General features: G+C 43.9%; 1 protein-coding gene across 2 annotated transcripts in view; it reads left to right on the forward strand.

The window, feature by feature from the left end:
- Positions 1-647: 647 nt before the first annotated feature.
- The window catches only part of BBX (BBX high mobility group box domain containing), a 142,041-nt gene continuing 119,148 nt past the window's right edge, over positions 648-23,540 (forward strand). Inside the window, exon 1 of one of the 2 annotated variants that reach the window (XM_056858498.1) lies at positions 648-709. The gene's annotated coding sequence lies outside the window, so the exon portion shown is untranslated. The remainder of the gene's footprint in view (positions 710-23,540) is intronic. The other variant, XM_056858499.1, reaches the window with a different exon arrangement.

The following is a 23,540-nucleotide window of genomic DNA, read 5'->3' on the forward strand; positions in this document are numbered from 1 at the left end:
GCCGGGTGGGGGTGGCTTGAAAGCGAAGGCGCTTCCTTTCCCGTGTATTGGAAGGACTCGAGTCTATCTAATATTATTCTCTTCTCTCTCTGGATTGCGAATGGGGGGGGGGGTATTTTACCAGAAGGACTGACCAAATGGGAATTACCTGAAACTGTGCTACAACGTCCCAATATTTCGTGTAGACCTCTTATCTGCAGTCTAGGTCTGAGGTTTTATTTGGAGGAGGAGGAGGAGGATGCTTAAATTTATCCAGGCCGATTGCATGTGCACATCCAGGGACTTTCTTCCTGTTTTGGTTCCCATTTGCTGTCTGAGTTCAACTTTCTGCACATTTGCCATCTTGGGGCCTTGTATATGGGGATATGGACAAGACAGCGAAACACCAAGGGTGTTGATGCTCCCTAATTTGATTCGTTCCACTTGCTGGGTCCCAATTCCCTATATAAAAATGGTGCTTCTTTCATTTTTAAAAAAGCCACAACCAGGGTCTTGTTTTATTAAGAATTTAGTATGGAATGGATGGAAGGGGGGATTAAGTGACAAGTTTGGGATCCCTCCTGCAGTTGTGGGCCAGTTGCAATATTGTAAAATAATGGTGTGCTGACAGTATGCCTCTATTTGATACTTCATAGGTCACTATCACATGACAAAGGGTTGGAGACAGCTTCATTTTCCTTTGCCTGTTAATTTCCATTTGCCTTCCTGGGTAAGTATGTAAACTGTACACACAGAAAAAAAGGGCTATTGTTATTAATAAGATACTGTCTGCTTGGTTCTTTTTTTCAGAGGGAAGATGCTTCTTCAGGTTTCTCCCCCCCCCCATCCAGAAAACATGTCTCCTTTTGGCACAGCATGTACTATTTGTAGGGGGGGGATTGCCTTGGGTACAAGTGGGGGTTATAACTATCGAAATTATAAGATTAAAAATGTACAGATTCTGTTCTACCATTTGTTTTTTAAGTTCATGATTTTAATGCAAAACAGTTGCAGTTAACATTTAACGAAGATATGGTAGCTTCATAAAAGTTGCATCAGTTTATAACAAATATGTGAAACCCTGTCAAAACTTTGCTGGCTGATGAGGTAAAAATAATCTATAAATTTTAAAAGTAGTAAGTAAATCTAGAGGCACCTTCCAGAAGTTGGGAACAAAGTCCATCTAACTTTAAAATACTCTGTGCCAGTTTCTTTTGAAAATCCACATTATCTTTTCTCTGCAAATAATTAATGTAAGTAAATTACACAGTTATTAAACTGTCAGTATTTTCATAACAATTACGTATAAAGGCAAGTTACAGCTGTGAAGCTTAACTTCAGAACTGGTGAATAGTCTAGAAGCTATTCTGTTTGAACCTAATGATTATGCTATTCTGCATTTAGTTACAGAAGATGCAGAACAAACAGCTCTATCCCATTGCTCATGATAGTGACACACAATTAATGAAAAGGTGTTATGGCTTATGTTTTATATTCAGTATTTGTAAAAAAATAGTGATCAAGTATAATCTACAGTGTTATTCAGTATACCTTTGAAGCTACCTCCCTTGACCATCAGTGGTCCCTAACATGTGGCCATAGAATGAATGATGTAATTAGGGGAGGGGCTGTGGCTCAGTGGTAGAGCATCTGCTTGGCATGCAGAAGGTCCCAGGTTCAACCCCCAGCATCTCCAGTTAAAAGGACTAGGCAAGTAGGTGATGTGAAAGACCTCTGCCGGAGAGCCGCTGCCGGTCAGAGTAGACAATACTGACTTTGATGGACCAAGGGTCTGATTCAGTATAAGGCAGCTTTATGTGTACTCTTGCTGTGGCTACTGTAGCTTCTGAGTACAAGTACCTTTATTGGCATAATATAGCTTCTGAGTATTGGCATTCTAATCACCTTGGGCTGGACTTGCATGCCTTGTTAGAAGTTCAGAGAAAGGAAATCCTCACTGCACTTTCTTGACCTGGGCCTCTTATTTTCAAACAAACATGATCGCCCAAATTTCTTATTAAGCTATGTAATTCACAGTACAAACTTCTGTTTAAGAAAAGGCTTTCTTAAATATATCAAAATAGATCAATTGTGTTAGAAATGTTGGTCTTTTAAAATAAAGTTCATGCTTCTAAAGTGAAGACATGTTATAGACTCAAATGCTTGCTGATTAGAACCTGTGGGGATTGAGAAGATTGGCTAGGAGGCATTAATTTAATTTGTCTACCCTCCTTTCCTATATCTGTATCATAATGTATGGTATACTGTGCTGGCAAATAAATCACAAACCAGGAGGTCTCTGTTTCAGATCTCACCTGCGCTTATAAATCACTACAGGCCTTAAACAAATAATTGTCTGCACACCATCTGAAATATAAGGAAGACAATACTAGCTTATTTTGTAAGGATTACAACAAGGTAATTCATGCAAGGTGCATTGAACTTTTAAAAGTACTGTATACACAAGTATTATTTATTAATAAGAAATAAGACTGTCAGTTTCACCCTGAGCTTTTGGGACTATAACATTCAAAATAAAAATTTAAACAAATCTTCAGTACATAAAACAAACTTAAATTCTGTACATAAGGTCTGGTAAATTGGATGGAATGGTACAGTTTTCTTCCTTAGTGCAAAAGCTTGAGAGAGAGATGAGTTTTGAAAATGTTATTATAGCAAGTTTGATTGAATTGTCTGGATCTGTATTACAGTGGTAAAGGAATATATGCATATGATAAATAAAAATGATAGCTTATGTGTGGCTAACAGTGTCTTATAAAGGAGTTAAAAAATTCTGTCCATAGTCATAGAGTCAACCTTGGCTCCAAGTAACACTGAAGTGTGGTGTCTATGAAAGAAAAAGCAAGGAAATATTTAAATGTCTTACTTAGCAGAAAGTTATGTGATGCTGAGGCAGGCAATGGAAAACACCCCTGAACATCTCTTCCTTGAAACCCAGCCAGGGGTCGCCATAAGTCAGACGTGACTTAACGGCAAAAAAACAAAGAAAAAAAGGAATTATAAAAGAAGGCATTGAAATAAACGTACTTGAAACTGAAAATAATTGAAAAACTTGTCTAAAATGGGGTTCCCTTAAGGTTTTATTCTGATCAGTTTCTTGGATACTTTGTAAAACATCTTTAAGGTTAAGATTTTAAATACAGTTTCTCCAATTGTCTAATTAATTTGGTTTTAAAGAAGCTTTAACAATAATATTTTCAGATAAATCTCAGTGTTGGCTCCATCCCTGACAACTTTGACATGCTGTTCCAGATGTATAAATGGACAGGATCTGTGTAAGCTATCAAGTTCAATCCAGAGAAAGGTATGTATTAGACATTGACATAAAAGTTAAAAGATTGCAAGCTATTCATGTATGATTAATGGAAAATAAGATTGTAATCTTAAAGCATCAATTTCACTGGGACTTAAATATTTCCTTGATCTTGTCTCCATTGTGCCCATAGGATATTTATATTTCTTTGTTATACAGATATAAAATCCACTGTTGCCCAGCTAAAGTTGTGCTGTTTCCATGCTATTAACAAGTCTTCCATAAATGATGAAATGGTGGGCCTTGTGCATATGAAAAGTTATTCCATACTTCAGTAATTAACTCTTTTAGTAGTCTTCCTCTTGGAAGCTCATAGCATTTTATTTGTACCAAGAGAGTTCTTTTCTAGCTTGTAATAGCAATAGTTGTAGATGTCAGCTGCACCCAATTAAATTAGATGTAACTAGTTCATTTCAGCAGATCATAAGTGAAAAGTCAAGCATCTTTCATGACAATCTGGAATTTTTTTAACTGTCTTTTAAAAAAAGTAATAGCAGTTTAGCAAACTAGGAGCTGTAAATTGCTTACATGTTTATAAACTTTTGGGATTTCAAGCGAGGACATTTACAACCAGGCCATAAGATCACAACAATCTGCTGGATGTGACCAATGGTCCATCTAGTCTAGCGTCCTGTCTCATACAGTGACCAAGCAGTTATTCTGGAGAGCCAGTAATAGGGCATAGAGGCTGAGACTTTCTCCTGTTGTGGCTTCCTGGCACTGGTAATCAGAGGTTTACTGCCTCTGAATGTCGAGGGTTCCTTGAATCATCATGACTAGTAGTCACTGTCCTCAATGAATCTGTCCTGTTTCCTTATAAAGCCATCTATGCCTGTGGCCATCACTATATCCTCTGACAGTGAATTCCACATTTTAATCACTCACCGAGTAAACAAGTGTTTATTTTCTTCGTCCTGAATCTGCTGCCCATCTACTTCATTGGGTGCCTCTGAATTCTAGAATTTTAGGTGAGGGAGAAAAAAAATTCTGCTCTCTTTACCCCATGATATATAAACCTGTATATCATGTCCCCCCTCTTAGTCATCTCTTTTCTAAACTGAAAAATCCCAGACTCTTCAGCCTTTCCTCAATGGAAAGGTAGTCCAAACCCTTAATTATCTTGGTTGCTTTTTTCTGTACCTTTTCCAGCTCTGCAATGTCCATTTTGAGATATTGTGCCCAGAAGTGCACACAGTATTCCAAATGAGTCCTTAACCACAGGGGCATTATAATATTGGCTGACTTATTTTCAAGTCCTTTCCTAACAATCCCCAGGATAGATCGCCATAAGTCGGCTGCGACTTGACGGCACTTTACACACACACGCACATCCACCATGACCCCAATGTCTCTTTACCCTTCAGTCCCAGCAAGTTCAGACCCTATTAGCATGTGCTTAAAGGTGGGATTTTTGTTTCAGTGCACAGCAGTTTATGCTTACCAGCATTGAACATCTGCTCTAGTGTTGGCCATTCACCCAATTTGTGGAGATCCTCCTGGATTTCTTCAGTCATCCTTGGTTTTTACCATCCTAAATAATTTTGTATCATCTGCAAACCTGGCCACTATACTGCTCACTTTGAGTTCCAGATCATTTATGAACAAATTAAATAACACTGGACCCATACCAATCCTTGTGGGCCTGCTTGCTTCCCTCCATTTAAAGAACTGTCCATTTATTCCTATGCTCTGCTTCCTTTTGTTTAACCAATTTTTAATCCATAAAAGAACCTTATCCCATGACTGCTAAGATTACTCAGGAGTACCTTGAAAATCCAGCTAAATAATGTCTACTAGGTGATCATTATCTTTTCTCAGAGAAATCTAAAAGGTTGGTGAGGCAGGACTTTTCTTTGCAGAAGTCATGCTGATTTTGCCTCGGCAAGCTTTGTTCTATTATATGCCTAATTTGTCTTTGATTACAGTTTTTACTAATTTGCCTGAGACAGACATTATTTATTTATTTAAATTTATAACCTGCCCTGATTCCCTGCCAAGCTGGGCTCAGGGCGGGTAACAACATTTCAAACAACATAAAACTCGAATTTGAAACAGCAACAAACATCAGCATCAAACCCATATTAATGTAAATGAGTATCATTTACCCAATACCCAAAAAAATTCCAAGATGGCTCTCAGTCATGTAGTAATAGTAATAATAGTAGCACCCACAGAAGACTGACCAGCCAGCTCAATCCCACAAAGTTAACAAAAAATAAAGGGAGGGATGGGGAGGCCAGCGCCGATGGACAACTTGCGGCTGCCCTCAGTTGTGGGCCTGGGGAAATAATTCCTTCTTGCAGGCCCTGCTGAACTCTAGGGTCCCGTAGGGCCCTGATGTTACCAGGAAGGGAATTCCACCAGGCCAGGGCCAAGAAAGCCCTGGCCCTTGTCAAGGACAGCTGCACACTCTTCAGGCTGGGGATCGCCAGCAGATTATTATTTGTGGAGTGTAATGCTCTCTGAGGTCGGGGGGGTATACCAGGGGAGACAGTCCCATAGATACGAAGTTCCCAGACTGTGCAGGGTTAACTGTCCTGTAACTACTTGTTAATATTCTTGTTGACAAATTGGGAAAATGTGGTTTAGATCCTGTTACTGTTAGGTGGAACTGTAACTGGTCTACAGATCAAACCCAAAGAGTGCTTGTTAATGGTCCCTCATCCACTAGAAGAGGAGTGACTAGTGGAGTGCCTGAAGGATCAGTCCTGGGGCCTGTGTTGTTCAACATTGTTATAAATGATTTGTATGAAGAAATAGAGGGGATGCTTATTACATTTGCAGACGATACTAAATTGGGCAAATACGAAGGAAGACAGAGCCAGGATACAAGATGATCTTGACAGGCTGGAGAATTGGGCTAAAACTAATAAAATGCATTTCAACAGAGATAAATGTAAAGTTCTGTATTGAGATCGGAAAAATCAAATACATAATTATAGGATGGGGGAGACTTGTCTTAACATTAGTGTGTATGAAAAGGATCTTGGGGTCTTAGTAGACCAAATGGTGAACATGAGTCAGCAATAAGATGTGGTAGCTAAAAAGGCAAATGCAATCTTGGGCTGTATGAACAGAAGTATAGTGTCCAGATCATGCAAAGTGATGGTATTGCTTCACTCTGCTCTGGTTAGACCTCACCTGGAGTATTGTGTTCAGTTTTGGGCACTGCAATTTAAAAAGGATGTAGACAAGCTGGAGGGCAACAAAGATGGTGAGGGTTCTGGAGACCAAGTACTATGAAGAAAGGTTGAAGGAGCTGGGTATGTTTAGCCTGAAGAGAAGACTCAGAGGTGATATGATAACCATCTTCAAGTACTTGAAGGGGTGTCATATAGAGGATGGTGCTGGGTTGTTGGACTAGATGACCCTGGTGATCCCTTCCAACTCTGATTCTATTATTCTACCTGGTTTCCTTCTGGACTCGTTTTTAAAAATGGATGTAAAATTTGCTACTCTCCAGTCCTCTGGTACAGTAGCTGATATTAGTGAGAAACTGGTTACTAAATCAATGAGTTAACTTTTGATTTCCCTAAGAACCCTCAGGTCTATGCCATCAAGACCCAGAGATTTATTGGCTTTTAAATTCCCCTGTCAGTCTAAAACTTCATTTCCCATCACCTCACACTGACTCAGTTCTTCAGACTCCCTTCCTGAAAACAGTGGCTGTACCCTGGATACATGCACACTTTCCACGGTGAATACAGATACAAAATATTTGTTTAGCTTCTCTGCTGTCTCCAGATCTCCGTTTAGCAATCCTTGCCAGAGCAGCCAGACCCAGGTAGCTTGCTCTTCATGCAACTGTGGCAGTTTGTTAGAAGTGATGCTGTAGCTACTAGCTCCGTGGCTGTCAAATGACCAAGCTTGCATCCTAAAGTACCATTACATCGGTATAGAAGCAGCTCCTCCAATAGAATGGCCTTTCTCTCTGCATAGGGTGGGAGGGCAATTTTTGCCTAATTTCTCTCCTCTCTCCTGATGCAGACTGCCTGTTTGCCTCTTACACATTCCTTCAGGTTCACTGATCTGCAGGCACACAGTTTTTGGGTGTAAAAGATTTGATGTGTGAGTGTGTGTGTGGGGGGGGGGAGAGGCAGGAAAGTGATCTTCCTCCAGCTTAACCCTGCTTGAGCTACTTAGGATCTTAGCGATTATGATTCCAGCTAGGCCATTTGACCAATTTAAAAATGTCTGTCCAAATATTTGAAAAGCATTAACCTTATTGGGGAAAAAGAGACAGTTTTGTGTCTCAAAAGGGTATTAATTAATTGTCTATTAATTCTTAAATGGTAGTGAATTATTAGAATTAACCAGATTAGGTACAGTTTTTAGAAATAATAACTATGTTGAATTATTCTTGGCTTTATCGTGGAAACTAGTGTTTGATTACAGTTACAAATTTTAAAAAGCAAATTAATAGCAACTATTTAATAGTTTTTAAAAGCAGCCCTGCTAAGCTGACAGCAGGCTCTTTCTTGTTTGGAGATGTCTGTAGTTAACAGGAGTATGCAGTTAGATCTCTGTTATGTGTTGCAGGGCTGGCATATATTCAGGCCTTACTCCTGCCCTTGCTAACAGATGACATTGTATTAAGACTAAAAAGAGAAAGTGCCACCTGCACTATGGGATTCTTGACTTCACAATCACTCGATTGGTGTGTCAACCCCAATTCCTCCGGACTGTCTAGCATCTCAGACTGGGACCTTGTTGATAGATCTGATAAACGTTTTGCGGAGACTACACCAATCTACTATTGGATTGTATGCCTACCAGCCTGGTGGTGGAACGTGCCGTCAAGTCACATCTGATTTACAGCGACCCCATAGGGTTTTCAAGGCAAGAGACGTTGAGAGGAGGTTTGCCATTGCCTGCCTCTGCGTGGGCTGAGAGAGTTCTGAGAGAACTGTGACTAGCCCAAGGTCACCCAGCAGGCTTCATGTGGAGGAGTGGGGAATCGAACCCGGCTCTCCAGATTAGAGTCCGCCGCTCTTAACCTTTGTACTTATCTGTTTAGACCTTGCTTTACCTCCATATGTCCCACCCTGAAAATAGTTCTGTGAATATTAGACATAAGAACATTCTGCAGCAGTCATGTTGAATCCTTGGAGCAAAATCTAGAAATTCTGTTGGGCTTTGCAAAGAGACGGAAAATAGCAATAGCATCGCTTTTTTCCCTGAATATGTAAAAGCATATCATGTTTGGAAATGAAAAAAAAGTGGATAGGGTTGAGTGCAGGGTTGGTGCTCTTGCACAGAGTTATATATTATGGTATTCTGCAGATGGTGCGTAGTATTTCGGCACAGTATATTTGGCCTATGCAGAGAAGAGGGCATGGCACACACTATGTTGCTGAATGTTGTCATATATGTTGATCTCGGGATCTCAGACTAAAGAGGACAGAGAGCACAGCAAAAAAAGAACTACCATATAAACTGCCTCAATTGTACAAGTGCTTTTATAACAACAGTCTTTGGTGGGCAACCGTGAGATTTCATTTCTCCCACCTTTGAAAAAAATCCATGGACAAGTGGAAAAGGGATCTAGTCATCCTCCCCATCTCTGTGTACCTTGGCTTCAGAAGAATTTTCAGGGGCAGTGAAAACTGATTTTAATTCAACTAGTCTTATGAAATCAGATTGTAAACTCTTTAAAGCATCTTTTTAAAAGTAACATTTCATGGTCAAGCTCGAGGCATCTTTGGGAAAAGTATCCTAAGCCTAAACATACATTGTAGTCCTGCTCATCCACAGTTAATTTCAGAGCTCTGCTATTTTGTGCTCCTGCCTTCCATTGAATCTTGTTATCCAGAAATCTACGCTTTATATATTTTGGAACAGTGGTCTTTGAGAGTCATCATTCAAGCATTTATTTTTTGCTTATGGACTAATCCTGTACTTTGCACACATTATCCTGGTTGCTGATGCCCACTTGTAAACACTGGCAGGGAGCAGTAGCTCCACTGTTCAAGAAATGGCTGCCCTTATTGCTGTGGTGGCACAGAACACCCACCACATACTCACTACTGCTCTAGGATACCACAGGTATGCAGGGCCGCAGGGAATCCCTTAACTTTCTCCAACAGGATGCATATTTTAAAAGCAATGAAACTTCTCTGTTTTCACTACTGTAGTGGCATTATTGTTCTTCAGTTCTCATTTGATTTTAATTAGTTGTGTCATTACTAGAAAGTGCTTTAACTATGTTTGTGGTAGGGCAGCATGATAATGAAAGGTACTGCCACTGCTGATAGTAATACTGCAGGTTTCCATAGTTAACACTTTAGGCACAGCTCTAAAAACACACAGCATGTTATCTACAGTGAAAAGAAAGTGTCAGTTTTGCAACAAGTTTCATGCTAATGAGAGGAACTGAATTTTTGATGAAGCCTTTAGTTTTGTAGAATTGTAGGCGGTACGTCCGAGCAATCAGACTTTTAAAAAGCTCTTTAAACCATTTGCACGGAATCCACAGCGAATAAGCTTGCCTGGTACCGATAAAATTGGTGACAGCTTAATTAAGTGACTAATATGAAGTGCCAGAGTTCCATTGTTCTAAATTCATTAAAATCAGTGGTCTGAGAAGGGTATAACTTTGCTTAGGATAGCACTATAAGAATGCAATCCTGTATGCAATACCTGGGAGAAAGTTTCATTGGCTTCAGTGGAACCTATTTCTAAGTAAACATGCATAGGATTGGACTGTGTCTCAAATCGTGTGTATACTTATTTGGAATATAGAATTCCATGGAAATCAGCCATACCTAACTTGCTCAGAATGACAATTCATGCATTTATACACATAAGATGTAACTAATGAGGTACTGCCCTGACCTGGATGGCCCAGGCAATCCTGATCTCTCCAGATCTGAGAAGCTAAGCAGGGTTGGCCCTGGTTTGTGTTTGAATGGGAGATCTCCAAGGAATTCCAGGGTCGCTATGCGGAGGAAGGCAATGGCAAACCACCTTTGAGCATCTCTATCCTTGAAAACCCTACGGAGTGGCAACAAGTCAGCTGTGGCTTGACAGCACTCTACACACACAATGAGGTCTGTACTGGAGGATATGAGATATGTTTCATATGAATTAGTGCAGTGGTTCTCAACCTGGGGCCATATGGCCCCCACGGAGGGTCCCAGGATATTCCAAGGGGGCCACAGGTGAAAAATGTGTAAATGGGGGGCCATGGCATGAGACTAGGGGGGCACAGAGGGAAGTGAGAAGTGAAGAAAACAAACACATGAAAACCTAACACATGACTTGCTTCAATGCATTTCTATGCATCGTTTGCAACTGTGGATTTTTGTATCGCTGTAATCTTGTGCAACGGTGGTAGAGGCTTTGTTCTCCCTTGTATGTGAACATGGTTGTTTTTAGCATGTTGTATTCTCTTTTTGTTAACTTGATTAACAGTTAAATGGAATGTTTCTTGTGCCCACAATGTAAAGCAATTGATCAGAAATTTACATAGATTATATCATGCCCAGTACCAGAGGTATAAGAATTCTTCTTAATGATTTTCCTGTATTCCTTAATTGTGCATATATAATATTGCTTTCCTTATAAATATATGTTTTGGTCCTTAAAATACCATTTAGCTTGATTTAACAATGCAATTAAATTAGATATAGGAGAATTGCTCTAGAGTGTAAAGGTTAAATGTTTTAATTAAAATTGATAATTTATTTAGCCTTACTGCTGTGGGGACATTGGTGATGTCTTTCTGTTTTTAAAAGCATTTTAAGATTTTACGTTAAATATTAACAGTTACAATTGTGTAATACAATTGTGTATTAGGACAACATTAATAATAAAGGTTATTTCCTTTGTGTTCGGTGTATTGAATAGTTTTTTTTTTTAAGAGAGAACAAGCTTGCCTAGAATTAGTCTTAATAGTTATGCTCGTTACTTTACAGTTAATGGTAAGTATTGTAATTCCCTCTGATAGTGAAATGACTGTATGTAGGGTACAGAAATGGGGCCACCTGCCAGTAAGGTACAGGTTCCACATACTGAGTTTCCTGCTCCCCAAGCTCCACCCCAAGCAGTCAGAACAACTGTGCTGAAGTGCTAAACTACTGAGGTTCAGGGCAAGATAAGCAGAATGCTGTGAAATTTGTCTGGGTGTTCAGTAGTGTGGTACTATACTGCATGATGGGGAGAATATTTCCTAGTTGTTTATTTTTCCCTCTTCCCAGCTCTTTCCAGGCCCCCAGCCCATTGAAGGATTCTTTCCCTTTACAGCTGAAAAGTAGTGCCAAAAACATTGGAACACTATGAAATTAGGGTATTACAATACGTACAGTACAAGGAAACAGTCATAGTTTTTTTACTAATATAGTAGATATACTGCACTGACCTGGATAGCCTAACGTTGTCAGTTCTTGGAAGCTAAGCAGGGAGGGTTACAAAGGAGGCTACAAAGGAATATAGGGTTGCCAACCTCCCGATACTAGCTGAAGATTCCTGCTATTACAACTGATCTCCAGCTGATAGAGATTAGTTCACCTGGAGAAAATGGTTGCTTTGGCAATTGGACACTATGGCATTGAAGTCTCTCCCCAAACCCCGCCCTCCTCAGGCTCCTCCCCAAAAACCTCCTGCTGATGGTGAAGAGGAACCTGGCAACCCTAAAGGAATAGCAGGGTCATGATATGGAGGCAATGGCAAACCACCTCTGAATGTCTCTTGCCATGAAAACAGGGTCGCCATAAGTCAGCTGTGACTTGATGGTGTTTTTTTTTTAAAAAAAAATAGATATGCTGCCCAGCCACTCTGGTTGCACATACTTGCTAGCTCCCTGTTAGAGAGAGGCCCTTAGTTGCATAGTGCATACCACAAGCCAGTGTAGTCAGAGGATGAGAATTTCAATTGATTCATTCCTGTTGATGACAACAGCTTTAAAAATAATTGCTGTAATTCAGGGATGGCCTGCTGGCAACCTGTAGGCTGGATTTGTTCTCCCAAGCAACTTAAAGTCACCATCACCACCTGATTTTAACAAATTTTAATGAAGATAACATTTGCATTTGTAATTTAGTTATAAGTGAAAATAGATTAGACTATTGAGTCTGTGGCCAAGTTGCCTGGAGAATGGAGCGGCCCCTGAGAATGCCATCCCTGTTCTTGTTTAACTAGTATGAGCCTGAGGAGGGCGGGGTTTGGGAAGGGACTTCAATGCCATAGAGTCCAGCTGCCAAAGCGGCCATTTTTTCAAGGGGAACTGATCTCTGTTGGCTGGAAATCAGTTGTAATAGCAGGAGATCTCCAGCTAGCCAGCAGTGGTTTGGAGTGGTGGAGTCTGATCAGGATAACCAGGTTCAATTCCCCACTCCTACACACGAAGCCAGCTGGGTGACCTTGGGCTAGTCACAGCTCTGTTAGGGCTCTCAACCCTCCCTACCTCACAGGGTGTCTGTTGTGGGGAGGGGAGGAAGGGAAGGTGATTGTAAGCCGATTTGAGTCTCCCTTAAGTGGTAGAGAAAGTCAGCATATAAAAGCCAACTCTTCTTTTTCTTCCTAAGAGTATGTATACTGGAATAAAACTCACGTTTTTCTAAAGGTTCTCTGCCTGTTGCTTGGAGTTGAGTCTTACTGGCCGGGTTGTTTTGCAAACCTGTATCACTTATGTAGCACTTTCCTTGAACAAAGTACTTAATAATTAGGGTTTCCTTTTTACTGATGTAGGGTTGCCAGGTCCCTTTTTGCCGCCGGCGGGAGCTTTTTGGGGCAGAGCCTGAGGAGGGTGGGGTTTGGGGAGGGGAAGGACTTCAGTGCCAGAGTCCCAATTGCCAAAGTGCCATTTTCTCCAGGTGAACTGAGCTCTATCTGGTGGAGATCAGTTGTAATAGCAGGAAATCTCCAGCTAGTACCTGGAGGTTTGCAACCCTATTACTGATGGGTTACTTTGGGAAGCTACTCTGTGGCTGCAATTCTAAGAATACTTTCCTGAGAAGAAGCCCCATTGAATAAATTGGGACAACTTCTGACAGACCTGTTTAGGATTGCTTCCTGTGATTATAGAACTGAAGTTGAAACCAAGCCTAACAGCTCCAGTTTACAATGTTTATTGAGCATAGGGTTGGTGAATCCAGGCTGGGAAATTCTTGGAGCTTTGGGGGTGGAGCTTAGGGAGGGCAAGGTTAGGGGAGGGACATCAGCATGGATGTGATGCCATACAGTCCTTACTGCAAAGTAGCCATTTTCTCAGGGGAAATGATCTCTGTAGTCTCTGGAGATCAGTTGTTATTCTGGGAGAGCTCCAGGCCTCTACTGTGAGCAGTCTGATTTTAGGCCTAGTTCTTTTTCCACTAGTTCGCTGTAGAAGGCCAAATATGCACTCTGAATTTTATGAAATGTTGCCCAAGTTTATTATACTATAATTTGAAAGGAGTTTTTATTATTTGTATGCATAGGTTTTCAGTTATCATTAATGGACAATTACTTTTGGTTGTAGAATTTTGAGATGTGCAATGTATGGATGTTTAAGCATCTGTCTCTTGACTATTTACATGCAGATTTAAAAAATATATGTATGTTAATCCACATGTAGCAAAACGCTTAAACTGATCTAAAATTATCTGATATTTTAAAATCATTTGCAGAATTAAAGCAAGTCCAATTTAGAAATTTTCTTAAAATTGAGTTTGTACACAATTAGAATTATATTTATTCAAAAATTCTGAGATTCTTCTTCTGTTAGCAAAAATTATTCTTTTAATACAGGTATTTGTCCTGAAAAATTTATGCTGATTTGAATTTTACATAGAATTAATAAAATACTTTGCTAACTAGATATAGGAACAGGGTGCGTGTAATCACAAATATTTGTATTTGTAACTCTTGCTATAAACAGTAGAAATCAAAAAGGCAATTGGCTTATAATTATATTTTTCAACCCTATTGTTTTTCAGTGCAGAAATAAGAACAATATAAGGAAGGTTGCATCTTATAAGCACATTGATTTAAAACAGTAACAAATAACTCAGGACAAGCAGCCATTCTCCAGGGGAACTGATTTCTGTAATCTGAAGATCAGTTGTAATTAGGGTTGCTAGCTCCGTGTTGGGCAATTCCTGGAGATTTGGGGGGTGAAGAGTAGAGTTTGGGGAGGGGAAGGAAGAAATATAACAGAGTATAATTCTATACATTTCACCTTCCAAAGCAGCCATTTTCTCCAGGGAAACTGATCTGTATTATCTGAAGGACTGTTGTAATTCTAGGACCCAGACAAAGGTTGGTAACTTGTTAGAAATGAGTTGTTTTAGAGCAACAAAATTTGGCTTGCCATCAAAGGAGACTCAAGGCTGAAGGTGAGGGGAGACCTACTTTTTTAGTGTAACTATGATGCTTGTGTTTTCAAAAAAACATTTTGTTGCATTCACACTTTACTTTTTTAGGCGTATAGCTGGAAAAAGTAAAGAGGATATATTAATTGCTTAGAAACGATAGTTTTATTAACCTTATTGATATGGTTGTTTAATCTGTCATGATTATGCTGTGTCTATTTGTATGCTGTTTTGTGCAATGTATCCTATGTATAATGCAGAACATTAAAGATATGATACCACGTAATAATAGAGATATCTCATTGATGATTAACACATATCCCCCAGACAAGTAGATAGTGAGGCAATTGACAGTCTCTTGTATTGAACTAGCCTCAGAGGAGGGAATGATAGTACGAGAAAATATAATGTAGTAAAATGGTAGGAATTATTATAAACATCAGTGCTGTGTGCATATATGGTATGCTTTATTAAGATATGTTAGAATTGGTTAGTGATTGCCAAAAACTATATTCAGGCTAGGAAAGAGGAATCTTTGCATGAACAGAAAGGAAAGGAGTAGAATGAGGTAGCTGAAAAGGGGGTCAAGAAGAAATGAGTACCAGCTACTGTAATGGGTTCCATATATACTCGAGTATAAGCCGACCCCCCCAAATTTGAGGCCAGAAAAGGGAATTTCTTATTGACCCGCGTATAAGCCGAGGGTCAAAAAGAAATTCCCTTTACCGGTAATGCTGCGATCTAAAATGGCGGCCGCCATTTTAGAGCGCAGGGATGATCTCACCCCTGCCCCAGGTCGCCCTCCCGCCAGCCTCCCGGGCCCTCCCAACCCACCCCGACCCCAGTGCCATCCAGGGGGGGAGAGGGAAGAGCCCCTGAACCCCCTACTCACCAGAAGCGGCGAATTGGCGGTGGCGGTGCGGTCTTCCTGCAACTGCAGGAGGCCCCTGCAGGCCACTGCCGGCCGGGGAAAGGTGCGCGGGCCTGGCAGCAGTGGCGGCGCGGCCTTCCTGGCCCTGCAGGAGGCCCCTGCAGGCCGCTGCCGGCCGGAGAAAGCTGCGCGGGCCCGGCGGCGGTGCGGCCTTCCGGGGCCTGCAGGAGGCCCCTGCAGGCCGCTGCCAGACGGAGGAAGCCGCACGGGCCCGGCGGTGGCGGGGCCTTCCCGGGCCTGCAGGAGGCCCCTGCAGGCCGCTGCCAGACGGAGGAAGCTGCACGGGCCCGGCGGCGGCGGGGCCTTCCCGGGCCTGCAGGAGGCCCCTGCAGGCCGCTGCCGGATGGAGGAAGCTGCTCGGGCCTGGTGGCGGCGCAGCCTTCCCGGGCCTATTGGAAGAAGCCGCGCGGGCCCGGCGGCGATGGCGGCAGTAAGTTCCCCCTCCCTCCTCCCCCCTCTACCGTATTGGCCTGCGTATAAGCCGAGTTCTGCTTTTTCAGCCCTTTTTTGGGGGGGCTGAAAAACTCGGCTTATACGTGAGTATATACGGTATTTCAAAAGGGAATGTGTCAGCTAGGCAGATAACAAAGTTGAAAAGACACAAGTATAAGAGACCAGGTAAATAAGTGAACTGATGACCAACTATGGATTAAGAGTTGTGTTGGAAATTAGATGTAACATATTACATTAACAGCCCATTCCTGAGCTGATTGCATAGGGAAGGGGTCAGCAAACTGCGGCTCGAGAGCCACATGCGGCTCTTTGGGTCCTTGAGTGCGGCTCTGCCACAAATGACCCAGGTCCCGCCCCCGAGCCTATATAAGGAGAGAGAGATGCTTATGTCAGCCCTCTCTAATCCCCGGCCGGGGACGCATCGCCCTCCCTGGCCCCACCCCGGGTGGGCTCACCCACTTCCCAGATGGCCATTGGGCCTTTGAGGCGGCAGCGGCAGGGCACCGCTTGCCAGCCGGCTCCTTCCTGCCTTCAGGGCTGCCCTTTCTTCGCGGGTCGCCGGCCGGCCCGTTCTCGGAGCGTCTGCTCCCTCCGTCGCCGAAGACCCTGTGTGGGCGAAAGGTAGGGTGTGGGTGGTGGCTCTTAGCCGTCCTCAGCGGGAACGGCGCCTTGTTCCCCCGACAGTCGCCTCGCGGTGGAGTCGGGCCTGCTGAAAGGGAGGTGAGTGGTGCGGACCCCTTTCCTGCTGGCCAGACCACTTTTCCTCCCCTGCTGGATCTTTTTTTTGGGGGGGGGGAGGGGGGAATCCAGCATGCGTGTTTTCCTCTTTCTCCTCCACCTCTCGTACCTGACCAAAGGCAGGAATGGGGTCAGCTGTCCACGTGAACTTTTGTCACCGTCAAATTAACTCACTTGGTTTCTTAAAACCAAACCCCATAATTGTAAAGTTCGTTTTTTAGATTACCTTTCTGCTTTTCCCCTCCGCCTTTCTCCGCGTAAGAGTGACAGGAGATGAGAAACGCCTCATTTTAATGTGTTTTGGGACTCTAGTTCTTGCATTCGCTCTCTTTCGTTCATATCGGCTCCCCCCCAAAAAAGGTAACTTAAATAGGTTCACTAGATTTTGTAATTCCCAAGACTGCTTGATTTACCTCCTCCTTTTTGTTCTGGAGGTCTGTAAAAATGGGAAATTTGTTTTGGTCACACCAGCCTTATTGCAGATTTTATCTTGATGGTGTCTTAGTAATTGTGAATTGGTGTCTCCTGACCCACAACTAGGCTGTGACCCAGCTTCAAATGCATTGCATCTGACATTTTGTCACTAACACCATTTTCTCTTCATTCTCCTTTAAAAATATTTATAAAGGAGAATGAAGAGAAATGCGAGGTGCAGAGAGAGAGAGAAAGAAAAAGCAAATGATTGCAATGGGAAAAGCTTGATACATAAGGTTTAAAAAGGAAAATTTGTTCATATTATTGAGGGTTTGTGTTAGATGTGGATTCAGATCTGAAAACATTGAAAACTTCTGTAAATGTTGCAGAGTTTAGTTTCGAATATGTGATGGCAGGGGGACTATATCTAGTCCTAGGTGGAGTTCTGATAACTTTAAATTTTGGTATCTAGGATTTTCTAAAATTGCAAGGCTTAAAAAAATTACCCTATTCACTCATATTACATTTCAGTCTATTCTTGCATTATTTACCACTAAGATAGTTTTTAATGCAATGTAATTTATAGCAAGTCCTGCATTTAATATTGCAATGTTAATATTGCAAGTTTTGTGGTTAGTCAAGAGATTGCTAAGAGAGGAATAAATAAGATAATTAGTAAGTATGTTATCAAGTTTTATTCAGTGTACCTATAGTTTAATTAAGACTTAAAACTTTAATTAAAGTTTATTAAGTTAATAAACAGTGTACCTACCTATATAGTTTAAGTTTAAGAAATTTGGCTCTCAAAATAAATCTCAATCGTTGTACTGTTGATATTTGGCTCTGTTGACTAATGAGTTTGCCGACCCCTGGCATAGGGGAACGGCGGGGAAGAGGCACAGCGGCGCCTCTTCCTAAGCCATTTCCCCTACTCCGTTAAACAAAAAAAAGCCATTTTGCAGCTTTTTTGTTTTTGTTTAACTGGGGCTTTTCGCCCCATTCAAAATAGCAGGCGCAGCAACGCTGTCCCGGCCGCCAGCGCAAGTGGCCAAAAGGGGGTAAGAAGCCGCCTAACCAGCGGCTCCTCCCCAGCCTGCCCCCGGAACACCCCCCTGGGCCGGCGCGGCCTCTCTACACTGTTGCTGGCACCACGGAGAGGCCATGCCAGTGGAGGGGGGAGGCTCTGCTCCGCGGCACTTGGGCACCGGCGGAGCCACCCTCCCCGCCAGTGTAAGTGCGTGTAATCTTGTGATTATATGCACTTACGCCGGCGGCAGGGTCAGGCCACCTCCTAAGAGGTTTCGCCGCCCCCTCAGGAATCGGCTGTATGTGTTGTCTAATCAATGAAATGGCAAATTAATCAAGGTATCAAATGTAATGCACACCTATTGTCTCCTTACGCAAGCTTTGGAGATAACTCCCTTGCGTTAGTCTGTTCGTGGCCCGAATAAACTTTATTTTCCTTCCACTAAGCGTGTTTTGTAATTGGTCTCAAAACAGCACGAGGCAGACAAACAAAAACCCCAGTTTGGATATCATTATGATCACCAAGCTGCACATTGGTATTTGTTCTTAATGTAAATTAATGTCATACAGTTCTGTATAAATATCAGAGTAACTTGAGAAATAATAATTGTCTAATTTTTAAAAAGTAAATAAATGCGTATGGCCTACAGTTTATGGAGCTTTACTAGGTATTTAAAATATTATTTTATGCGGGAAACAGATTTGTGGTATGCATCTCTTGTGGTATGTATGTGGTTTGTTTAAATTGTAGATAATTAGGACTTGTTGTCCAATATAAATTGAGAACTTTTTTTTTTACCAACAAAAACAGACATTCACAAAAATATTAAGTACATTCCTGTTGAACTTAGGGTTTGTTTGAATTGAAAAGTTGGTTAACACCCGTTTAGGGGTAGCTAAATTTAGTCTATTGATAGGTAGTAGTTAGTATGGAACATAAGAAGTTACAGCCAGGGGTTTACTGGATAGCTTTTAAGAATGTTATATAGTCTGTAGACACCTACCGTATTTTTCGCTCCATAGGATGCACCTTTCCATAAGGAGCACCTAGTTTTTAGAGGAGGAAAAAAGAAAAAATATTGTTTTCCTCCTCTAAAAACTTGTTCTATGGAGTGAATGCCCTGGGAGGCAGGTGGGTGCACAGAGCGGGCTGGGACGTGGGTGCGCGCGGCAAGCCGGCTCTTTGCACCCCCCCTTCCCAGCTGGGAGGCGGGCAGGCGCTCAGAGCAGGCTGGGAGGCGGGCGGGCGCTCGGGCGGGCAGGCGCTCAGAGAGGGCTCTGTGCTCTCGCCCGCTTCCCAGCGGGGAGGAGGGCAGGAGCACAGAGCCGCCTGGGAGGCGGGCGGGCGCTCAGAGCGAGCTGGGGGGCGGGCGGGCGGGTGCGCCTAGCCGGCTCTGTGCTCTCCCCCCCCCGCTTCCCAGCTGGCGCTCAGAGCGGGCTGGGAGGTGGGTGGGCGCTCAGAGCTGGCTGGGAGGCGGGCGGGTGCTCAGAGCGGGATCTGTGCTCCCCCCCGCTTCCCAGCTGGGAGGAGGGCAGGCGCACAGAGCCAGCTGGGAGGCGGGCGGGCGCTCAGAGCAAGCTGGGAGGCGGGCGGGTGTGCCAAGCCGGCTCTGTGCTCCCCCCCCCCCCCCGCTTCCCAGCTGGAGCCAGGCAGGTGCTCAGAGCAGACTGGAAGGCGGGCGGGCGCGCCAAGCCGGCTCTGTGTTCCCCCCACCCCCGCTTCCCAGCTGGAGGCAGGCAGGCGCTCAGAGCGGGCTGGGAGGTGGGCGGGCGCTCAAAGCAGGCTGGGAGGCGGGCGGGCGCGCCAAGCCGGCTCTGTGCTCCCCCCCTTCCCAGCTGGAGGCAGGCAGGCTCTCAGAGTGGGCTGGGAGGCGGGCGGGCGCGCCAAGCCGGCTCTGTGCTCCCCCCCCCGCTTCCCAGCTGGAGGCAGGCAGGCGCTCAGAGCGAGCTGGGGGGCGGGCGGGCGCTCAGAGCCGGTTGGGAGGCGGGCGGGCGCGCCAAGCCGGCCCTGTGCCCCCCCCCCCCCGCCGCTTCCCAGCTGGAGGCAGGCAGGCACACAGAGCCGGCTGGGAGGCGGGCGCGCCAAGCCGGCTCTGTGCTCCCCCCCCCCCGCTTCCCAGCTGGAGGCAGGCAGGTGCTCAGAGCGGGCTGGGAGGCGGGCGCTCAAAGCGGGCTGGGAGGCAGGCAGGCGCTCAGAGCGGGCTGGGAGGCGGGCGGGCACGCCAAGCCGGCTCTGTGCTCCCCCCCCCCCGCTTCCCAGCTGGAGGCAGGGAGGCGCACAGAGCCGGCTGGGAGGCGGGCGGGCGCTCAAAGCGGGCTGGGAGGCAGGCTGGCGCTCAGCGGGCTGGGAGGCGGGCGGGTGAGCCAAGCCTGCTCTGTTCTCCCCCCCCCCGCTTCCCAGCTGGAGGCAGGCAGGCGCACAGAGCGGGCTAAACCGGCGCACAGAGCCGGCTGGGCGCGCTGGAACGGCATGAGACGGTTTTCCCCGGCCGACTCCCAGCGCGCCCAGCCGGCTCTGTGCGCACATTCACTCCATAAGACGCACCGACATTTCCCCTCACTTTTGAGGAGGAAAAAAGTGCATCTTATGGAGCGAAAAATACGGTAACTTTCATATTAACTGGATGGTGCTGCTGCTGTCGTCTTGTTTGTGGCTTCCTAGAGACACCTGGTTGGCCACTGTGTGAACAGACTGCTGGACTTGATGGGCCTTGGTCTGATTTAGCAGGGCCTTTCTTAAGTTCTTATATTCTCCACATAAATATATAATATACCAAGCAATGCTACTGACTCACAAAGTATCTCAAAATTTACAAAACAGACTTTGGGAATATGCAGACGATATACCTGTAAGAGCTGTTTGTAGAGACTAATCCATTACTAGGCAAAACAATTGCTATATTAAAACACATTTAAATTGCCGTAACCATCTTGTAAGTAGAGTCCTGCTCAACAATAGCAGACATGCTGTCTGGTGGTCTTCCACCATCATTTTTCCTACTGAACGCAAGCTGTCATAAACATTGGAATTATGTTTGTCTCACCATTCTCTGTGTGTGTGATTTTGCCATCAAGTCACAGTTCACTTACAGCGACCCTGTAGGGTTTTCAAGGCAAGAGACATTTGGAGGTGGTTTGCTATTCCCTGCCTCAGTGTGGGCTGAGAGAGTTCTGATGGAAGAAATTTGGTGGCTAAGATGTTTGTTTTGCAGAAGAACAAACATGATGACAGAACTGCTCTCTGTACCAGCTAATTTATGTTGAAAGGCTAGGACATAGGCATCAACTCTTGAGGTACATTTATATTAAACAAGCTTGAATAATACATGCACATGTATGTTGAATGTGGAAGTTCTGGAGAATAGAAATTCTGATATTAAGTACTGTGTATAGATGAATGCGCCCAGGCTAGCCTGATCTCGTCAGATCTTAGAAGCTAAGCAGGGTCAGCCCTGGTTAGTATTTGGATGGGAGACCACCAAGGAATACCAGGGTTGCTGTGCAAAGGAAGGCACTTGCAAACCCCCTGTTAGTCTCTTGCCATGAAAACCCCAAAAGGTGTCGCCATAAGTCAACTGCGACTTGACGGCACTTTACACACACACATAGATGAATGCAGGATTAATATCTCTTTCTGTCTCCAGAAATGTATTTTGTTCTTCCTACTTGAACAGTCTAAAGGTAGGTATGATATAAAATCAAAATTTGGCTCAGTTGTCTGCAAATTTGCTTGCTTGTAATACATACAGTACTTGAGGACAGCCTGACATTCCTTGGGCTGGGGACCACCAAGTTATTTGTAGAGAGTAACACTCTTTTGGAGGTGTACCAGGAGAGACGGTCCCAAAGGTACGAAGGTTCCAGACCGTATAAGGCTTTAAAGGTCAAAACCATCACCTTGTACCCGATACGGTACTCCACCAGGAGCCAGTACAGATTACAGAGCAGTGGCTTAATATGAGCTGTCAGTGGGGTCCCAGTAAGGACCCTTGCTGCAACATTTTGCACCAGCTGGAGTTTCTGGGTAAGGAAGTGGAAATTTTCTTGTGTATGTGTGTGTTTGTGCAGTAATAATCTCACAGGCTTTGTAATACCAGGACTATTGACCCAGGAAAATCAAAGAAGATATGTATTCATGACACATTATTGATCTTATGACGTAGGAATGTCCAGCCAGTGCACTGTGGACTGGAACTACTCCCAAATCATTTTTATATGGCACCTGGTAACCAAGTGAAAGTGTTGTAAAAGTTTTTGCTGAGAGTTGCATATAAAATGTAGTATACTACTGCCTTGGCAATTGTGGAATAGTATTCCTTTTAACTGGATTCTACTTTGGAGTCTACTTTGTGTATGACTCTTACAGTGCATTCCTTAGGAGAGTTACTCCAGTCTGAGCCCATTGTAATGCAGGGGCTTAGACTGGAGTAACTCTCCTTAGGAATGCACTGTTTGTTTACTAAGTGAAAGCTTATCTATGGCTGTAAGTAAAAATGTTTTTTGGGGAGTTACTTTATGCAGGGCTGTTACTAGGGGAGAGGGCAGCCGCAGAGAGGGTGGCAGAACTATCCAGCACAGAGGCGCCCACTCCTCCTGTAGGAGAGGAAGTTCTCTGACCCTTACTGCATGCCACAGGGGTGGCGGCTGCCCTCCTCGCCTCCCCCCCCCCCCCCCGTTACGGCCCTGGATTTATGTCTGACACTGAGGATCTTTTGGTCCGCTGTTGCTTGGAGTACTTGATTATAGATGCTCACCACAGAAGTTGAGGTAGAAGAGTCACAACATAGGTCATATGAAGGACAGCTTTCAGACTTCTGTAGGAGCTGGGATAGAACATGTAGAAACCTGGAGCAGTTTCAGGCTGCAAACTGAAGCTAACTCCTGTGAAAGAACAACAGCCTTTTTTCTCATTGTGTAAATCTAAGGAGAGAACATCTTGTGCTTGCTTCATGAATTGGATAGGGAAATTCAAGTAGCCGAACAAACATACAACCCCCAAACTAAAACTTGTCAAACCTTCTTATAGTTATTAGGGAATTTAATTAAGAACCTGAAATATCTATGAATCTACTCATCGTTGTGTTAATATGATCATCTCTCGGATTTTCCTGTCTGGAAAAACAAAGCGATATCCATTGATACGTGGATACAGGGATTGGTAGAATAGTTTATAATCCTATTTCTGAAATACATTGCTGATTGTAATGCTTTCTAAGGTGTGCAGGACTCTGCACAGCTTGGTGTTGCCTGGAAATGCTTCATATTTAGACATTGCAGCAGATAAGTGAGATCATTTTTCTTCTATCCTACCTATGACTGCAGAACATAGGTTCTTTCAGGAAGGGGAAAGATAGTAGTACGGTTTGTGGCTGCCTTC

Source organism: Euleptes europaea, chromosome 12 (genome assembly GCF_029931775.1).
Source record: "Euleptes europaea isolate rEulEur1 chromosome 12, rEulEur1.hap1, whole genome shotgun sequence".
NCBI classification, from domain to species: Eukaryota; Metazoa; Chordata; class Lepidosauria; order Squamata; family Sphaerodactylidae; genus Euleptes; species Euleptes europaea.